Genomic DNA, 21,776 nt, shown 5'->3' with positions numbered 1-21,776 from the left:
AGTCTACCCTTTTGCCATATTAAACTATGTTATTACCTCAACTTAGACAAATTAATACATATCTATCTTTTTTCGGTGCGTGCACTGTGCGGCACGTCGTGGATGTGTTGGCATTTGGCTTGGACCCATTCATTCCTATGGTACCAAACAGGGAAGCCACCAAACACTTCCGTGTTTTCCCTATTTAAAGACTGTTACATGAGGAGTTATACCAGTAAGTATGGTGCCACAAAATAAAACTTTTTTTGGTACCATAGGAATGAATGGGGCTAGGCTAAATGCTAACACATTAACAACACACTGTGCAGTGCGCGCATTGAAAAAAGACAGGTATGTATTAATTCGTCTAGGTTGAGGTAATAACATAGCTTAATATGGCAAAAGAGTAGACTATTCCTTTAAGATGCCAAGCATAAAATATTCACAATACAATCTTATGGACATAAAACATCTAAACAATATTGTATGGGTGAGTTAACTGTTGTATCGGCAAAGAGTAATTTAATCTGGGGCTTTTAATATTTAGAAAATATTAAGACAGTACCGGACTGTTTTCAATTACTCCTCACATAGCCTAATGTCATATTAAACGTATTATTTTGTGAAACACCATTCAGCCTAAAACTACATACAAACACCCTTACCTTTATTAACTGAGAACTGGTGGTTTTTCAAATGCTTGCTTCTGAAGTGGACCACCACCATTCATCTTGAACTTTGAAATTAATGAATCTTAGTGAACTCTAAAATACAAAAGACAATGTCGTTAACAGTTGCAGACTGACATATTTTTTTGTGACCACATGAAAGACTGTGTTGACACCACAATGTCTGATTAATATTGCATGTTTATAGAATTTACCTGTCCAGCTTTCTTCCGGCACGGTCTTTAAAGTTTCTCCCTCCAGTTTCACACAGCTTTGACACCTGAATAGCACATGCATATGTAACCCTTCTTCTAGTTCCTACAGACACAACAGGTCTGAGCTATGGACCAGCTCTTTCAGAAGATCAGATTCGACTACTGAGCCCAGGAGCTTCCAACAACAATGAATCACTCACACACTTAAGTTCAACTGAAGATAGATAAATGTGTTATATTCTCAGATTTTAGTATTGTATCCAAATTCCATTACACAAAACATTAAGAAAATAACAAACAAAAATAAACAGAATAATTGGTTTGTTGCTATATTGTACGAAGAAAGGAATAACAAACTTCCTCTTCTCTCTTTTTCAGATCACCTCAGTTCCAGGATCTTACAGGACAGCTTAAGGTAAGTGTTTTCTCTTTTCAGTGTTACAAATGTATCACCATATACACTATTTTCTTCTTACTTTTATGTTTACCTTAATTTACTTTTCTGTTTACATTCACAGTAATAAAGAAAAAAAAATGAAATAAAGTGCTTAATGCACTATTAAATCAATTCACATTAACACTTATCAATGTGCTTATAATGATTCATTCCCTTTCCAGTTGTATTTCAAAACCTTAGACTTGAAATGGAACATATAACCCAAAACAAAACAATAAATTCACTGTAAACTCCCATGCACATTCAAAATGTAAATCACATTATATGTAAGCTCAATTAAATCAGTAAATCAGTCTTTACCAGAACAGTTAATCAGTCTTTAACAAAACAGTAAATCTTTAGATCTTCTTTTTATCAGTCTTTATGATCCTTTTCACATAAATGGATTGATTTGTATCTCAGTCTTTCCTTTTAGATGAATTTACTCCACAAGAAAAATAGGGGGAAAAAAAATGTAACTGTGTGTGTTTCACTTGCCTACTGTCCGTTTGGCAATAAAAGGGTTAAATCTCACGCATTTAAGACTCGATGAAAACTCCTCGTGGCTCGCCAGTCCCAACTCCGCCCACTATCGGAAGAATTGAAAACGATTCCAGAAAGTTCGATCGTTACCGTAGCAACTTAGCCTCGTGTGCAAAACAGCACCCCACACGCAGCATTCACAGCGCAGGATGGAGACGTCCGTAGGCAACAATCATATAAACTTCAAAACAAACAAACACAACAACAACAAAAAAACCTGACCTTGAATACACAAGGCCACAAAAGCATCATTAGTTTCCAAAGTCTTCATAAAATGCATTAATGTTTACATAGAGGTCAACTTTATCAAAATAACATTACATTGCATCACATATAAAGCATATAAGCTTCACATTTCACTCTTAAACCATAAAGAAAATTAAATAAACTCATTCACATTGCATATTTAACTTATATACATTTAAATTCATTAAATGTAATGAATTTACAAACTTTAACTCACCAAAACCAATGATAAAGTCCGTTTCAAATTGTTAAACAGTTTCTCTGAAGAAGTTTTATCTCTATTTCTATCAATATTGAGTAAAACTCAGCATTAAAGTCATTTATACCCCCGATTTCTCCAGAGTTCTCAATCTACATCTGCTCTCTATCTGACTCACGTGCAGACTAACCAGCGATCTCTCACGTGCGCGAGAGAAACCCGGAAGTAAGCAGTGAGCCAAACACCATTCAGACATATCATTGGTCGAACACAACATTAAACTCTCTTCTTATTGGCTGGAACATTGACCATAAAATAACCACATTTAGAGATTCAACAAATAAAATAATTATATTTTTATAACTTTTGTAACTGGGGTTACACATATGTCAGTAATTGTACAGTATTGTATGCTTCAGTGTACAAGTGTTTACCAACCTTTAAGGTTAATGCCCACTGACCTGCAAGTTTTCCCTCACTAACACAATAAAACTCTTTTTTCCAACAAACTGAAGGCCTGTAAGTTAAATCCATATGGAAAAATAGCTTTCCCCCACAATCTATCTGTGTATGCATAATTGTAAAGCACAACTGCCTACATTACTGTAAGCAACACAGTAATAACTTAGCTAAGTTACTGCTGTTACTAAAAAGCAGCCTACAAATCACTCATGTTAATCTTTAGTGTAACGTTACATAGACTCATTTACCTCCACTATTTTATTACATTGCAGGTTGTACTGTTTAGGTTTTATAAAACATGGGTTACTTACTCTAACGTTAAGTTACCCGCAAGAATGTCGCGATTCCAACAACAAATAAAGTAAATACATTTTAAACACATGTAAAATAAAATAATAAAAAACACTTACAAGACCAAACGAGTGTGGAAGATTGCTTTCCTCCTGGCTGCTGCTCGCTGGTGTTGTTGATTTTCAAACAGCGGAAATCTTTCTCGCGAGATTTGGCCTCGTGTTTGTGTACTGCAGCTGCCATCTAGCGGTTCGGAGTTGTAACTGGATTTTGTTTATCAATAATGAATGTTATGCGTGACAGCAGATATTCAGATAAGATAAATAAAACCAAACATCTTGAATTCACTGGTGTCTTTGCATGCCTGATGAAATATCATACATCTTGCAAGTTATTTTGGCAAAAACAACATTTTATTAAATTCAAGGTTATTCTGGGCTAAACATGGTTTGTTCGTAGTCGGTCTATTTATGAGCTAAATAGTGGCTATGTACGACGGTGCATAAAACACTTTAAAGAAATTAAACAAACCTTGTAATCGCTGTTAACTTTGCTTACACAATGAAATACCATACATCTCACAAGTTATTTGGCAAAAACCACATGTAATTAAATTAATGGTTATTTCTGGGCTAAACGTGGGTTATTCGTAGTCGGTCTATTTGTAAGCTAAATAGTGGCTAAGTACAGACGGTGCATAAAACACTTTAAAGAAATGAAACAAAATACCTTAATCGCTTTGAACTTTGTTTACATGATTAAATATCATACATCTCACAAATCATTTTGGAAAAACAACATGTAATTAAATTCATGGTTATTTCTGGGCTAAACCTGGTTTATTCGTAGTCGGTCTATTTATGAGCTAAATTGTGACTACGTACAGACGATGCATAAAACACTTTATAGAAATGAAACGAAATACCTTGTAATCGCTGTTAACTTTTCTTACATGATGAAATAGCATACATCTCACATTTTTTTTTGTCAAAAACCACATGTAACCAAATTAAAGTTTATTTGGGCTAGATATGGGCCAGGGACAGCCCGGCTATATCGGGTCTATACTAAAACGAGACGTTGAAATGACGGCTATTGCTTGCTGGGTAGTTATATAGACTGCAATATACGTAAGCTTTTATCACAGTGATGGCCCCTACACTGTAAAAAGTAATACCTAGATCCAACTTATTAAAAGTGAGGCAAGTGGCTGCATGGGAAGTTTTAGGTTGAGTCAACTTCCAACCTTTTATATGTATTTTGAACACACTAACATTACTTAATATGAATGCATTAAAATTGATTTGAGTCAACTAATTGTACAAGTATTACTCTGTTAGATAAACCTACTTTTTTTGGTACAGGTAATGCATTTATGGGTTGCTACAATTAACCTGTACTCATTTTAATTAGGTTTTATGAACTTTTTTTTTTTAGTAAAATAAACCTATTCATATGTGAATAAACATTTTAATTGAGTCCTAGCTATTACCTCAGCAATCTAAATGTTACATTCTAAAAACTACAGTGATTAACTTTACATAAACAGAATTTGTCAATAACAATTACATATTCAATTGAAGAAGAAAAAAGATGAGAAGATGGATTGAAGACAATAACATTTATTTAAAGACATTTATACCTCGTGAGGTAATGATTGGCACAGAACACAGTCCAAAGTCCACATTAATTAAGACAATGAACAATGAACACATATTACCTTCAGCAACTTCTTCAAGGAGTCTTAAAGGAACACGGCAACTTTTTGGGACTTTAGCTTATTCACCGTATCCCCCAGAGCTAGACAAGTCCATTCATACCCCTCCCATCTCCATGCGCGCCGCAACGCCGTCCGACACATCCACCGCCAGCCCAGCCCAGCACAAAGATCGGAGGCAAACCGCTCCAGCTAGCACACTGATCTCAATAAGTGACAAAATAACGCCAATGTTGGTATGTGTTGGCAAGATCAGTATGCCAGCTGGAGCGGTCCACCTCCGATCCCTGCGCCAAGCCAGGCCAGCGGTGAGTGCGCCAGACAGAGCCACGGCACGCATGGAGATGAGAAGGGCATGAATGGACCCATCCAACTCTGGGGGACACGGTGAACAAGCCAAAGTCCCAAAAAGTCAGCGAAAAAAAGTCAGCCAGATTCCATTGAGAAATCATCTAAGACAACTTGTTGAGGAGATTTGCGTACTTGGATGATGGCTTAGGACGCATGGGGTCCAATCCAACAAAAAGCCTCTGATATATCTCAAAACCATACACCAGTTTTGATGGATACTTGAGGTCGACAGCATAGGCAAGTCCAAACAGGAGGCAGCATGCTTTTGACAGGTTTGGCAAACCTCTGACCACGGGCTGTCCTTCGATGATAATACCAGTTGTGTCGGGATGATGGCACATGTAAATGTTCAGTGGGCAAATGCAAAGCTCAGCGTGCACCTCTGTTTCAGCACGATTCTATTGGTGGAGACAAAAAAGAATCAAGAGTTTGGTCAGACAAACAGGTAATGAGATGAATGTAGCAGACAGGTAGAAGACATAAGACATAGTCAAAATTTTACTTTTGTTACTAAATGTGTAGGATACTAGATGGCTACTGTGACTAGAGTATGTGACCAGAGTAAAGTCTACCATGACAATGCCATAGAGTGTGGGTACTAAACTTTCATGATCTACTGTAGCCTGAGTGTTGTATTATTCTGGTTTAAAGGATGGATTACAATAAAACAATGCAATTGTCCTTGCCTGTCCCTGATTGACCATCACATTAGGGTTTAAGCTACAAAGTTTAAATATCTTTCAAGAGCAAACGTAATTACTCCATATGATAAAAATATTAACACAACCACTAACTGCAACGTTTTTGTCACAAACTTGTCCACTGCGGAGCCAGAATGAACATTTTTATAATGTCTTATTTTGACGTGTTCTGTAATGAATGTTCATATAAGTTTAAAAACTAGTTCAGATGTGGACAATGTGAACATATTTTCAACATCATTTAAAGACTCATTTAGACAATGTATTATTTTTCTGGAGCAAATAAACACTCAGGATGCATTAAATTAAAACTCATATTTATTCCAATGTAGTTTCCATTTCGTTTGTCCAAAAATCATGAAAAAAAACTTCACTCACACCTTTAGACAGCATAACATCTGTATTTCACACATATTTGGATTGTTAAGCTGCCTGCCCTTAGAAGATATACAATTCAAATAATTTGACTTTCTTTCTGATGTCTACAGAAGATCTTATTGAGAATTAATAAAGGTTTAGATGTTGATATGTGTTTCTTTTGAAGTCACCATTATAGTAGTTAGTGTTTGCTTTAGTTGGGATATTGGTCCTTGGTTGTCTTGTATTAACTTTTCTTTGACTGCTGTAATTGTGTGGTTGACAAACAGTTGCTATGGCAAAGAATCCTAAGATCAAGTGAGATCAGGTTTTCAGGTTCTTGTTGATAACAAAATCACAAACAAGTCTAATGTTACGTTTTTAAATGTAATGTTTATAGTTGACATTTAAAGCCACCTGCCTTTTGAAACTGTAGAATCGGCATCAATAACATAAAAATGATCACATATCCTGATGGTGAATAAAAAGCATGTGCACACAATGTTTTGCGCGAGTGAATTATGAAGTCACACACAGACATTAAGACTTTGCATATGAATCATAACCATGGTGACGATAAAAAAAAACTAAATTAAAGCTTCATGATCCAATGCATGATGGGTAACTTATAATATAAAACTCATTTGTGATTACCAAGCTTTTTTTATTTTTATTTGTCACCATTGTTGTGATTCAGATGCAAAATCTTTATGTCTGTGTGTGACTACATGATACACTCGCTCAAAACATCGTGTGCACATGCTTTATATACACCTTCAGAATACATGATCATAATAATGTTACTGGTGTCGATACTACAATTTCACAAGGCTGGTGGCTATAAATGCAAACTATTAACAGTAAAATTAAAAACACAACATTAGATGCTTGTTTTGGGCTGATTTCATCAACAAGGACCTGAAAACACCTGCTCTCACTCTACCTGGGCATTGTTTGCCATACTAATTGTGTTTTAAAAACACACAGAAGCAAAAGAAAAAATAATACAAGACGTACAAAGACCAAGAGGTCAACCAAAGCCAACACTGACCACTACAACGGTGACTTCAAATGAAACATAGATATCAAGATCTAAACCTCAATTAATTCTCAATTAGAACCTCTGAAGATCTCCGACAGAAATAGTCAAAGTAGCTGTAACTGCGTCTCCAGCTTATGGCAGGCAGCTGAAGGTCCCTGGTTCAAATCCGATATCTTTCACGATCTAAAGATGTGTGATTTACACAGATGCTAAGATGGACAGACAAACTGTCTGTGAGCTACTTTGCAATTACAAATGGAAATTACATTGAAATAAACCTGAGTTTTAATTTAAGACATCCTGAAAGTGTTTTTTTTGTCCAGAAACAGTATAAACTGTCTAAATGCGACATTAAATGATGTCCACATCTGAACTAGTTTTTGACATTTTATGGAGCTCCCATGAACGTCTATAATGACTTGCAGAGCGCATGAAAAGGACATCGTATCTTTCATTCAGGCTCCTCAGTGGACATCTCTTCAACATACAACATTTGTGACAAAGAAACTGTGCTCAGTGGGACAGACATAAAAAAGACAAGTATCTTTAAGCCCAATACATACATGGTAGACACTGACGAGGTCTTCCTGTCTCTCCCCCATGTACTCAATCAGGCATCTCAGGACCACTTCTCTCCTTTTCTCCACAGAGGCAGATAAATCCTGTCAAAAAGTATAATCTGATCAAATTTCACAGCCAAATGGCAGTAGCACAAACCACAGAACCCAGTATTTTTTCAACCATTCAATTGCTATGAAAAGTCCTACTATACATACCACACTGTACTACAAGATGTCACACTATCACCAGCATCTCAGAAAATAAAAACATATGTGCATGTTGTTTATTTTAAAAAGTCGAGGGGGACAGGTCACAAAACTGAGATTTAACTGTCGAAGTATGCTGTGTTCATCAATATGAATCAAGCTTATACTAGTACTGTACATTGTACTAATCTATTTCTCACCTCAAATGCTTTCTTAAACATTTTTAGCAGACCTTTTGTGTGTAAAGAGACCATTTAGGAGCAGTGCACACTCTGTGATGATCGTATCTGCCTTCTATTGGTGGTTGGTACATAAAAACCAAGAAATTTAATTGTATGCCCACACTATTGTTTGCAATTTTACCTATGTGTTACTTACCTGTGAATATATATAGGCTAGCTGTAATTGTATAAATTCTGAGGTTTTCCTTACCTGGATGTGAAGTTTGTAGACCCCAGGTAGCTCTTGGGTATCTAAAGACCAGGAAAAAGCATGTTAGAATAAGTTTTAAAATCAGTGGTAAATGTAACTTATTTAAGTAATGGGTTAGAAATAGTTTTTTTCTCAACCAAAACTATATAATTAATTGACTATGCAGCATTAAAAAACCGTGGATCAAATCTCTAAAATCAGACAGACTACTAAGCATAACGTTACATCTCTACAGTCTAATCTGTGCATCTGCTTTAGTAATGCAAAAGTATATAATCTCTGATTCCAGGTCGAGTCATGTCAAAGACACACTAATATTACCAGGTAACTAACTTATCCATGGTAGTCGCGTGACTGCAAATTATGAATTTGTGAAATAAAAATACTCAGTTAACTGAGCAAATTTGTGCAACTAATTAATACGTCTGCATCCATCCTAAATGTTGTTATAGTGGCGATGATGTTAGCAGGTGCTGCTAAAAACATCCAATAAAACACATAGGCCACACTAAAGCACTTAATTAATTTCATATTAACAACACGGTCTCAACCGCTAACGTATCGATCGACCACACTGCCTAGCACTGTGAAGCCATTAGCTTGCCATGTGTGCAGGATAGCTAACGTTAGCTATTACAATTTGCAAACCTAACACAATCTCAGCTCCCTAGTGGAGTAAGTTAAGCGATTTCGAGTGACTTTACATCAGTTATTAGGCTAAATTTGCTCAACTCACCGTGTTAAACAGTAAAGTTCAGATCTGCTGCCGCGAACAAACTGTTGAAGAGCCGATCGAGGTCGAGGAAGATACTGCATCTGCCCGTGAAAGTCCGAGCCAATGAAAAGGGTTGCCAGCAACTTATACAAAATGCAAAATAATTGTGTTTGATGAAAGCAGCTGCCACATCGACTGCTGCTCAAAAAAATTGTCTATGTAAAATCACTTTTATAACATTTATTGGACACGACAACCACATTCAAATAACAACCTAAATAAATTGCATTGGTTTTATTCAAAATATATAGTTATATAAACACTTCTATATTTTAAGTCAAGAGCAAGTATTTTGATACTTTTTAATATAAAACCAATAAAATAAGGTAGATTACAACTATTTAAAGTATATAAATCCTACTTTGTAGGTGTAGCACTTTTTACAGTGTAGCGGAGTCAAGTGGGATAAGGTATAGCTAAGAGTGCTCCAGACCAACCTTCCGAACGAATGTCTTACAGAAGTGATACGTAACTAAGAACGTTTCGGGAAACACGTATTAACGATAAGGTACAGCTTAAGGTACAACTTAAGAACGACGTAGAGCTAAGAAGGTTTCGGGGAACGCAGCCCAGATCTTCTAGAATAGGAGTTTATGTGGATCACATTGCAGGATCTCTGTCCTTCTACAGCGTCTTTGACACAATGACCCTCATCCACAGAGTCAACACCACATTCACTAAACCTCTCTATCCTGGGTTTTGTGTTAATGGATCAGTGAAACTGTGTGATATAACCAGGGTGCGATTTGTAAAAAAACAGAGGGGGGGATGTTTTCATAGGCGTCGATTTCGGCAACGGTGGGTACCCACCATATTTCGTCATGAGTCATTTTGTACCCACCATTGGTTTTAACTTTTTTGACTGTTTTCAGTGGTTATGAAGAGCAATATATGAGAAATTTGGTAATCATTGTCCGACCTAACAAAAATCCATTATAATATTATTATTATTTTTTATATATTTCTAATTAAAATATTTCTAATATTCAGAAATGCGCTCCCCACTCACGAGCTCTGATCGGAACAAACCCGAACCTCACTGTCTGCTGAACTTGCACAGAAACATAAAAATATAACCAGCTTTTCAAAATGGTTTTAAAACTAAACATTTATACTATTTTAGCACAAATTATGAGCTTATTGACGATTTTTTATCATTCTTGACATAATGCGTCTCTGTCCACAGCACATTTCAAAACATTTTAATTCATAAAAATAAATCATGAGAACATGAACTCAGTCCTGCATTTGCAGGAATTGTAAAATCTTTTTTCTTATTAACTCATGAAGCAGCCTAACACAATATTTTTACTCTAATAGCTTATCTTTCCCCACACATATGAACTTTGATCATGCACAATGAAAAAACACGCAAGAATTAAATCTTGAATGGCAAAACTATATGGCACAACGTAGTGTCATCTTAAACATAAATATGAACAATGTATTGATTGCAAAGTTAAACCATTACAGTAGAAACAGTTTTAATGCTGCTTTTAAAGTAATAACATTAACTTTACACCGCGATGCTGAGCTACAGTGAAATGATAGAACAGTCAGATGCATTATGTGTTAGTCACTTAGCCTCATTTGCGCAAACTGGACGCGCCCGCGCCTTGCTAAACGCCTCATCTGCATTTCTCATGTGTAACTTCAGCCATTCTCAGTGGTTTGACTGGGACACTAACTCTGCTTGTCATCATAAACAGATAATCAGATTGTTATGTTTATTCCCGCTTTATTAATATGCGTCTGAATGTGCTGCATTTCATCGTTTCGACACACAGCTCCATAACCATCTCGCAAGTGTTGATAGGTGAGGTGTAACCAATCAGATAGCGCCGTGGGCGGGACATTGAGCAAGTCTGCAGAGTGGTGAATACCGAGCACTGCATGAAAAGAGCTGTATACGGACAAATACGGGATGGGAAATCCCTGCTAAACTTTAGGTTTGCCAGATTTTTGAGGCAGAGTGCTTGGAAAGGTAATACACCAAAGTAAACTTGTGAAACATCCAGAAACTTTACGTTTGTGGATGTATATAGGAACTGGTGGAAGTTTCCAGGAATCCTGTGAGGAGAGGTGGGTGTGAGGTGTGAAGGGCTTTTTATATGTTAATGACCCACAGGTAAAGGTGTCTTCTTTGTTTTCAGAGCTGAGTGGGGTGGGGTGGGGGGTTAACCATGTCTCTTTAAGACAGCACATACAGTATTGTGGTACATAAAAACTGTTTTCTAAATACGTTTATTATTAATATAATTTAATTAGTCTATTTAAGAAACTTAGCATCCTTCAAAATAACTAAAATTCAATGGACACAATTACAATTTTAATGTGTGAAAATTATGTCTCTGACTCAAGAGAAATGCAACAAATGTTATTTCAGAATATTTATTTCCAACACTTTGAAAACATGTCTTGAACTGCCCTAGGTCAGAATATTGTGCACGTTTCTCTCAATGCTGCATACATCGTTTAAAAGAAGCCGTTCAAATGACATCATGTAACACATTTTTGCTAGCTAGGATGTTGATAAATTAGTCAGTGAAATGTAAAGCTGCTTGATTTTGCTGATGTCTCATGATTTGAAGTTCACTGTTTCTATTGTTATTATAATTCTACCCTAACATTTCATTAAATCTTTTAAAATAGAAACAAAAATATCAATAGACAGGTCCATAATCTAAAAGACAGTCTTTCACATGTGAATGCAAAACATGTTCGGTGATACTGACTGACAAACTTTGGTAAACATATCTGCAGATACCTGTCAGCTACTGTACTTCTAATCCAGAGGTGCCCAAAGTTGGCCCACAATAGATCTTTAATTTGGCCCATCATGCCACGTGAGATAAGGAAAAAGAAAACAAAAGTCTTGACGCAGATGTTCATATTTTTAATTAAACATTTTCTAAAATGTATCATTTTTTGTTGTATTTTTACATTACAAAAATGTAAATTAATATTAAATGCAAGGGATTAAAGTGATTTTTTTATGTTTCATGCATACTTGAAGGTGTATAAAATGCACCACAAAACTTAATGAACTCGGGTACTACAGGCTAAAAATGAAGAGGTTTTGGCAGTGGCACACAGAGAAAAGGATATTTAAAATTGATTTGCAAAATGATTTCTTTTTTTTTACAAAAAGCCTTGGAAAATAAAACTGCATTAGTTATGCATAAACAGAGTAATGTTTGCTTATTTATTTTTTAAATATTAGAAAATTATAAATTAGGGGTTATCAGAGCAACTTTAATTTTAATATAACACAACACCATTTACTTTTGGCCCACGGCCCTCAGTCAGGTTTGGCCCTTGTAAGGAAAATGTTCGGGCACCAATCAATGTATAGTCTATCTGTAAGGAGGTAACTGTTAGCATATGATAATGCATGCTTGTACAAAGTCAGACCACATATTATCATGTTTGTCTTCAATCAATCAATTTAAATAAAAGAAATGGGGACTTTATTAAATAATAAGGGTCCATATATCACAGTGATAAAAGACATACATATATTTTTACTTTAACATGAACTAATGCTGAGTTAAGGCATATACTATCATAAACTAATGAAGAGTCATCATTAACATGACATGCTTTTCATTGTTAGTTAATGCATTCATTTACAATAAATTAATTTGAGTTCATGTTGTAATTAAGTAAGTTCAGTAAGTTACATGTCTTAACTCAGCATTAGTTTATATTTACTTATATTTAAGTAAGAATTCATTTAGGTATACGTTCAATGTTTCCAATGATGAGCAGTTAATCCACTAAACCCAGAGATAATTCCTGAGGCATGTTTAAAGAGTTTTGTATTTCATCAAGAAAGTGCTGATTCACAAAGATTTTATATTTAAGAAAATCTGAGCATCATTCAAAATAACTGTTAACATGTTTGTCAACTAAACATGTTTTGTCAACGTTATAAACTTTATAGAAATATTCTTTATTTTTTATTAATGACCAAGTATAAAGAACAATGCATGGTGTGAAAACGCGGATTATATAAAAGTATATAATAAAGTGCGAGCAGAGGATCAATCAAACTTGGGCTGGAATGATTGTAGTGCATCCAATGCATCTTGGAATTCGTAGTTTACATCTACAGCAGCATATGGTACAGCAGTGACAACGCCAGAGAAAAGGACTACATTTCCCAGAATGCACCTACACCCACTCATCTGCCCCCACCCTTCAGGTGCGACTGCTTGACCTATGGGCTTGACGGGAAAATTCAAAATCGCGAACCGTTACAGCCTGTGGACGGTGTCTTTGTTTGTTTGCTTATCAACAGTAAGGTAAGTTTGATTTAATTAGTTTGTCTGCATCGCGCTGATCGGATGCCTATTTGTTCATATTATGTTATTTACTATGATTCGTTTTTGTCTTTATACTAGAACTGTTTGAATTTTAAAGCACAAACAGTAAAACATTAAGGGTATACATGGTACACAGCGGTAAACATGAGGTTAAAAATACGCGAAGTAACATTCAAACCGGGCTGTTAAAAGAATCAATTCGATGTTTAAGTTTTTAAAAACAATAAAAGAAGCCAAGATGAGACGTTCTTTGCTTAAAACAAACATGACAACAGTAACTTGTGTGTTGGAAATGTTAGCAGCTAGCAAGTGTCTCTCTGCTATTTTAAATGATACACAGACGATCTTTTGTTGTTTAAAAGCTCATTGCTTTAGTGCTGGTAGATGCTGCTTATTTTTCAAGACGGTTTTAATAGCTTTATATTGATTTGTAACAATACCAGCTTCACTTTGAGAGAACCTAGATGCTAATTATAAAGAAGCTTGGAGTCATAATATATTTTAACGTAATATGTTTGCTGTTCTTCATCTTTTTAAATATGTTTGTTTTTACAGAGGTCATGTACACTGTGGTCAACTTTGTGGACGCTGAAGAGGTTTCTGGGTAAAGATGATGTAAGTTTATTCATTCAATTTTTAAAATCAAACAGGTTAAATAGTAAACAGATGTGTTATGATGTATGTGATTTTGATTTTTAATTCTGTGTTTGACAGAAAAATATAATTAAGTAACAGTGGAAGCTAAAACATCAGACTGATCCAGACACTGAAGAAATTGATGTCACTGCAATCTGGCCAAAATGATGTAAGTTTAATAATGAAATTATTAAATCAAATAGGTTAAATAGTAAATAGATGTGTTATGATGTATGTGATTCTATTTTTATTCTGTGTTTGATAGACAACTAGATTGGAGTAGCCTACTGTAATGAAGCTGCAGAACGTCACAGAGACTCTGAGGACATCAACACAGAAAATCTAGTAAGAAGATGTACATTATGAAGTTATTTGATCATATATTGTTGTATCTTTGTACAGTTTAATGTAAACTTTCTAAAATGTACAACTTTATGTCATTTGATTTGTCGTGTGTGTGTGTGTGTGTGTGTATCTGTATATGTATATGTGTATTAGTATTATGCCAAATACTTATATGTACTTTTATATTTCCAAAGGGCTCCAAAGAGATGTCTGTCCAGATGAGGGTGCATCAACGTTACCTTTGCTGACAAGTATATGCTTTTAGCAGTTAACTTAACTCAAACCATTTAAGGAAATCGGTTGCCTTGAACCATTGGGTTTTTAGAAGCATACATTTGAGTACTGTGAACTTAAGTCTTGTGCAATTGTGCACTTATGTTTGGGTAGTGTGAACTTAAGTATAAGTGCTTAACTGCATGTGACTCAATTTGTTTAAGTTCACAGTACTCAAATCTATGTGTTTTGAAACTTGAATGGTTTGATGCAACCGGTTTTCTTAAATGTGAGAAATTACAGTGTTACAGTAAGAAATGTTTGAATAATTCCAAGACAGAGCTCTGTGATTGATTCTGCACTGCAAAACATCACTTTCTAACACTTTTTGTCTTGTTTTCAGTAGAAAAACTACTGTATTTTCTTGATGAGCAAAATTACCTTGGAAAATGTGTCTAGTTTTTAGACAAAAATATACAATTACAGATAATTTGTGCCTAAACAAGAAAAAGTGTCTGACAATGGGGTGAGAAAATTGTGTTTTAATTAAGTTTTTAAGAAAAAAGAAAACTTAAGATTTTTTCTCACACTATTGGCAGATATTTTTGCTTGTTTTAAGCACAAATTCACTTAATGTGTGTGTATTTTATTTATTTATTTTGTCTAAAACTAGACTTATTTTCTTGGGTCATTTTGTTCCTCAAGAAAAAGCATTTTAATTTAAATAATATTTCTACTGAAAACAAGACAAAAATACTATGTAGGAGGGTGATTTTTTGCAGTGTAGGACTGATTTCTTAAAAGCAAGATCAATATAGTTGTTGTTCATTTTATTAAGATATTTACTACATTACAGTGGCAGCTGGTGACTTCTTTTTTTGTTAGCACTCGATGCGAAGTTTGTCACAACATGTATATAGCCCGTCATTTGTGTGGTTCCCAATTTCAAAATATGTGTTTTGCGTGTCGAGTGCGTGTATGTGCATCACGTGTTTTGACTAAACACGTGATGCACGTGGTTTACATGAAGCAACAAACACATATTTTAAAAACACAAGCAACACACATGACACTCCGAACACTTATTTTGAATTTGCAACCCTCGGATGAGCAGTCACGAGCAGCCCCTGCTACATTACATTGTACTACTTTGAATGTAGTTTTCATTGTTGCTTTTATTTTGTTTTATTTTACTCTAATATTGCTTTCTCTGTCTGTATGTTTATGAGTTTAAATTGTATTGTTTATGTATGCAACTTTTAATATTTGTGTATTATATTATTTTGTGATTGTGACAGGATTGTTCAGTTTTTTATTAAATAAACGTTTCAAACTCAATTCAAGTTTGTATTTTTTTAAAGGGTTTTGGGGATGTATAGTAGTATATAGTGGGGGGGTTGTAGTCTATCTGCATAGCAGGCAAATAACCAATCAAGTCACTAAGCTATGAGGGCTTGGGTTGGGCTTAAAACAAAGTGTAACCAATCAAATCATCTCAACTGGAAAGTTTCAAAGTTGTGTCCCAATAGTTGTCAGAGTTTTGGGAGGGGGTTTTAAAAGCAACCAATCAGTGTTGAGATAAAACACCAATGGGGACACTAGAATTGTGCAAAGGTGTGAAATTCCAGTACCTCTGTAGGTGTGAAAGTGGCCCCTGCCAAAATCTTCAATGGGATTACTTGCCATGGCAACAAATGGCTGCATATTCCACGGGGATATCCCCTCAGCAAGATACATCCGAATTGGTATCATTACGGGAGTTTCCTAACTTGGTGGAATTAGTAGTTTACCCTCAGTGGAACTAGTTGATACTTCCGAAAATCAGTGGTGTTTACAGGAGTTTCCTAGTACGGATACACCTCTTTTCATGCAGTGGAGAGGCTGCGTGGCAGCTGTATCAGAGCCAGCCAAAGTAGCGCATTTTAAAACAAAATTGACTTTAATCAAACCACGGATCCGTGATAAGTTGTGTGATCCGTCTCGCCACTAGTGTAGTAGCACTGATCACTTTGAGGGGGGGATAAAATTATCCCCACCGGGGATAAAAATAATTAAGCAGAGTCAGGGATACATTGACCAGAAAGGGGGAAATCCCACGCATCCCCCCCGGCAAATCGCACCCTGGATATAACAATATAGATGATACATAGTGACAAATAATTTTGTCATATTAGAAGTCTGAACATTTACTAATTAGTAATTTTAAATAACTGATTGTAATGTTATATTTTAATAATTGTAGTTTGTCCTGTCAAACAGAGGTGGCTGTACAGTAATTATTCACAGTTATAGTTCACCAAAAAAATTACTCACCCTCATGTTGTTTCAAACCTGTATAAATTACTTTGTTCTGATGAACACAACGGAAGATATTTTGAGAAATGTTTCTAATCAAACAGTTCGTGGACCCCATTCACTTCCATATTTGGAAAAAATAATACTATGGAACTAAATTGGGTCCACGAACAGTTTGGTCACATATTTATGACCCACTCTGTGAACGTCCTGCTAAAGACATTTTTTGTGATTTAAAATAATTTCAAATTCTGTTAAAATATAAACTTAATATCTTTAATATTGACTGAGTCATATTCAAAATCAAACTTTGATTGTCCTAATCTCATTATTAGATTATGAAACTGGATTTCACAGACTTGGATTTGTGTATCATTATGAGTTACATGTAACTTTACAGCATCATGTCCATGTTTTGAGGTACATCTTTGTGTTCCTGGAATGAGTATTTGCTCTGAGCTTGCGTAAGATTTACACTTTTGTTCAGAAGTTTAGAATCACTCATTTTTTATTTATATTCTTTTCTCCCCATTTTATTATAATAGTAATTCATCAAAATATGGAATAATACAAATGTAGCTATAGGAATTATATTTAGTGATTAAAAATCCAAAACAAATTATTTATATTTTAGCTTGAGTCACTTCTGTCACCAACTTTTTTCAAATTTTTAAGCATTTCTATTCTGATTGACTGCTTATCTTTCATATTTAATCCAAGTGTAATGTGGGTTGCTTACACAAAGCAAAGGAGAGTAGAATCCATGTGCAAAAGAAGTTTATTAGTAAAATCCACAAGGGCAGGCAAACACATCCAGTTAGGGCAATCCAAAAGAGTAATCCAAATATCAGGCAATGGGTCAGGGCAGGCAGCAAACAAACAATATCCAAATAAACAGGCACAGGTCAAAAACAGGCAAACACAGAACAAAATAACAGGTAGAATGTAGGGATGGCTCCCGCGAAACTGACGTTTCGACACTGTGTCGAGATCCCGAAGCGTAAATGTTTCGAAACACTGCTCCGAAATGTGATTCGAAACACCCATGTCAAGTGATGAAGTGATTCGAAACACCAAGCGGTGCCCTTTTGGCAAGATCAAATACTATAAATTACTGAAAAGAAGTAATTTTTCCTCATAGGTATGTAACACTTAGGCTACTTACAAAAAATGCATGCCAGCAACAAGTGTCCCTTGTGTGAGAATGTTTTCAAAGGCTGGAGAAATTATATGTAAAAGAAGCTGGTTGAGTTTATCAACACAGAACAACTTATATATTTGAATCAAGATCTTTATATGTAAACAATGTGGCATATTATGGCTTGATATATTTTATAAATCTCTTATTATTTATTTGGTATATCTCTATTCCATTTTTTTTATTAAATAGACCCGAATAGCCTAGTTATCGACAATTGTGAGCCTAAAACCTCATGCAGTTGTCAAACAGATGTTAAAACAACAACAAAAAGCATTTTATCATAATGACGTAGCGCATGCATTTCCCGGGTTCGATCCTAAGATCTATGCATGAGAGTCGAGAGCACTATCAACTCTCCCATTCTATCACTTGTGTGTCAATCAAACAACATGTGGGATACATTTTGTCAGCGCTCGTCTAAAATCTTGTCAGGGCTGCTTCATGTAAAGACATGCAAACGACCGCTAGGTGTCACTGTGGAGGCGGTTTCGGAATGACGTTTCGAAGCCTCAAACATATACGGAACAATTGATTCAACTGTTTCAATGTTTCACGAAGCCTCGCTCTGCCCACCACTAGTAGAATGCTTTGTAAGTAGATAGGCTAACAATACTTCGCAACGTGATCTGAGTTTGGGCCAGTTTTATAAAAAACAAACAGGAAGTGGAATGTGAAGCATGGCATGACATGACATCAAAATAAAAGCTGGACCAGAACAGGGTGTCAAAATAAAAGTCCTAAACACAAAACACAACACAAGACAAAACCCTTACACCAAGGCATAAAAAACTTTGTAAAATTACAGTATTTTGTAAAAGTAATCAATATGTTAGGACTATTATTTCTTGACTACAAAACAAGTTATGGCTTATATTCATAATAACAGTTGCAATATCTGAAAGCTATGAAGCTGTCTCTTATCTTAATTTATACAACATTGCTAACTCTGACAAGACACCATACAGAAAATATTGAAATGAGTTTTGGTTTGCATAAACCGATATGTATAGTTATAAACTAAATAAATGAATAAGTTTATAAAATTGCATAATTTAAGTTACATCTTTAAATAAAAGTTCAAAGCATTTCAAAAACAGTGTACATTTCTCTTATACTTGTCCTTTATAAGTCCTAGAGATGAAACAATGGACCGTATTTCAGCAAAAAAATTGGAAAGTACTGAGGGGATTTAAGCCATTTATGTTTGTGGATGAAAAATTTATAATATAAATTAAAACAATTAACAGTATTTTAAAGGAAAAACATTTTGGGATATTCATAGGAGAAAATAACATCTATGATAGTGAAGCTATAGGTCATATATACAGAGCTGAAAAGATCGACACTTAAAGGACAAGATCGGTATTTTACACTTAAAGCCCTGTTTTCAGATTGTTTATGATGAAATAGAACGGTTTTGACTGAAATTTCGACATTTGCGGCTGCCCCGAGAATTTTTTGGGTGTTTGTGTTTCAGCTCCTACCTTTAAAATGGGTTTAATGGTGCACTGGAACAATCCTTTCTAAAATGCATTAAACTTTCGTTTACAAAGACGTGAAACTTATCAAGTGGTCAGGGGTGTTCAATGATATGCTCACACAAAATCGCGTTAAAAGATGCTTTCCAACAGCTGTTTTAGCATTCGTTGTTAACTTGTGGACCTATTTTTCCAAACGCCCCACACCCGTACATTCTTCCGCTTAGAGCTTGAATAATAGACACTCCAGCCCAGTTGGTGGCGCTAATCCGCCATTGCCAATTGCAAGAATAGAAACAAAGTTCCCGGCGCGGAGTAATACCGTACCTCACAGCACATCTAATACAAGTCATTGTAGTTGGACAAAAACTACGATAAAACCTGTTGGAATGCGTATTTGCAGCGTTTTTTGTGTGAGCATACCAGTGAACACCCCTGACCACTCGGTGAGTTTAACGTCTTTGTAAACGAAAGTTTAATGCATTTTAGGAAGGATTGTTCCAGTGCACCATTAAACCCATTGTAGAGGTGGGAGCTGAAACACAAACACCCGAAAATTCTTGGGCAGCCGCATATGTCGAAATTTCAGTCAAAACCGTTCTATTTCATCATAAACAATCTGAAAACAGGGCTTTAAGTGTAAAATACCGAACTTGTCCTTTAAAGGCAGGATAGGCTGGAATTATCTAAAAAAAAAACGTTTTTACAAATTTGTTTAAACTGTCTTTATATACAAATACATAATTAAAATGTAAGTACTCTGAAAAAGAGAGTATAAAACTCGAGTGTCTGTAGACCTTTCACGGCTGTTTAAAACACAGCTAATTATTTCCATGATTCGGGACAAAACAAATGATTGGCTTGCACGACTATCACTCTCTCTCGTGACCATGGCACCACCCCTGTTGCTACGGGATCTGCCCACAAATGCGCACACCGGATTGATTTGAACGTGCATGAGGCACTCTAGGAAGAGCAAAAGTACGGCAGAGAAAGAGCATTCAGAACTCACAGTACCTGCATATGCAGTCAGCAAAGGCAAACGAGGCAAACAAAGGAATAAACGAAGAAATCAAACGAGAGTAAATAATGCGTTTCCTCGAGTCGACGATGCAGTAGCGATATTGTCTCCGGAGTGTAGTCCTCATCAGACTCAACAATGCTTTCATCACGGAAATTCTTACATGCAAAACACCGTATATGTTATGAATCTTCCACGAAATTCACCTTCATCACAGTGTAACTGATGGTAATAAACAAACTTGTATCAATGCAACCTGTTTTTAGCTTTGTCTAAATATAACTAGCTTGTTTATTACCGAATCAAACAAAATATATTTTAAACTTTACCAGTATCGATATGCTAGTGTAGGACAGGTGGACAAGTTTTGGTTTTGGAGCTGGACCATAAAACAATAAAAAACACATTCTGTGTCTATTTTTGAGAGACGTGTTGTCTCTCTCCACAGGGGTCACGGATACACAGGAACTGATCTGTATTTCACCCCCTCTCTCTTCTCCTTTAAGGTTTTGGTTACTGGAAATATACTAAACACATGTTACATTGGGTATATCATATGTTGTGATGCTACAAAGGTTTCATCTTCATGTTTGGTGTTGTTTTAAAGGCCATGGTGCGATGGTTAAAAAGGTCTAATTTCTATAATGCTAAGAGAAAGTATATCAAAGTTTAAAACTCAAGACATAATCTGTACTCCTGTGATGGGTGTCAACCCATGAGGAGATCTAGATTACAGATGGTTAACAGTCCCATTTGGTGCTCCTTCAGGTCACGAGAACCGACCAACCAAATCCTGATTTGAGATTTTACTATTCTTTGTCTCATTCTGTGTATATAAGGTGGCTTGGCAAGAGACTCTGGGAAGTATTCTTTAGCAAGAATCTTCACCACACTTTGGGTGTGTGTATTCAGACATTATGGAAGTATTCTTTAACAAGAATCTTTCTAAACCATTTTGGGTATATTATATTCATGATGGAAGTACTCTGTAGCCAGAGTGTCTATTGCCAGGTATGACTTTGTAACTTTTGCAACTGTTGGTCATTTTAATTAATTGGAATTGAATCAAATTCTGTAT

The 21,776-nt window shown here is 35.5% G+C and overlaps 2 long non-coding RNA genes across 2 annotated transcripts; one reads left to right on the top strand and one right to left on the bottom strand.

Annotated features, from left to right (window-relative positions):
• Positions 1-4,645: 4,645 nt before the first annotated feature.
• On the bottom strand, positions 4,646-9,265 carry LOC141351069 (uncharacterized). Its single transcript, XR_012359230.1, has 4 exons — positions 9,143-9,265; positions 8,407-8,447; positions 7,771-7,869; positions 4,646-5,505 (listed from the first exon to the last, which is right to left on the bottom strand). It is a non-coding gene; the product is annotated as an uncharacterized lncRNA (long non-coding RNA).
• Positions 9,266-11,064: 1,799 nt separating this feature from the next.
• Positions 11,065-16,275, top strand: LOC129438173 (uncharacterized). The gene is made up of 5 exons (XR_012359229.1): positions 11,065-13,488; positions 14,065-14,124; positions 14,224-14,314; positions 14,411-14,490; positions 14,685-16,275. It is a non-coding gene; the product is annotated as an uncharacterized lncRNA (long non-coding RNA).
• The last annotated feature ends 5,501 nt before the right edge of the window (positions 16,276-21,776 follow it).

This window comes from Misgurnus anguillicaudatus, chromosome 2 (assembly GCF_027580225.2).
Source record: "Misgurnus anguillicaudatus chromosome 2, ASM2758022v2, whole genome shotgun sequence".
NCBI lineage: Eukaryota > Metazoa > Chordata > Actinopteri > Cypriniformes > Cobitidae > Misgurnus > Misgurnus anguillicaudatus.
This window is presented reverse-complemented; position numbering and strand designations above follow the sequence as displayed.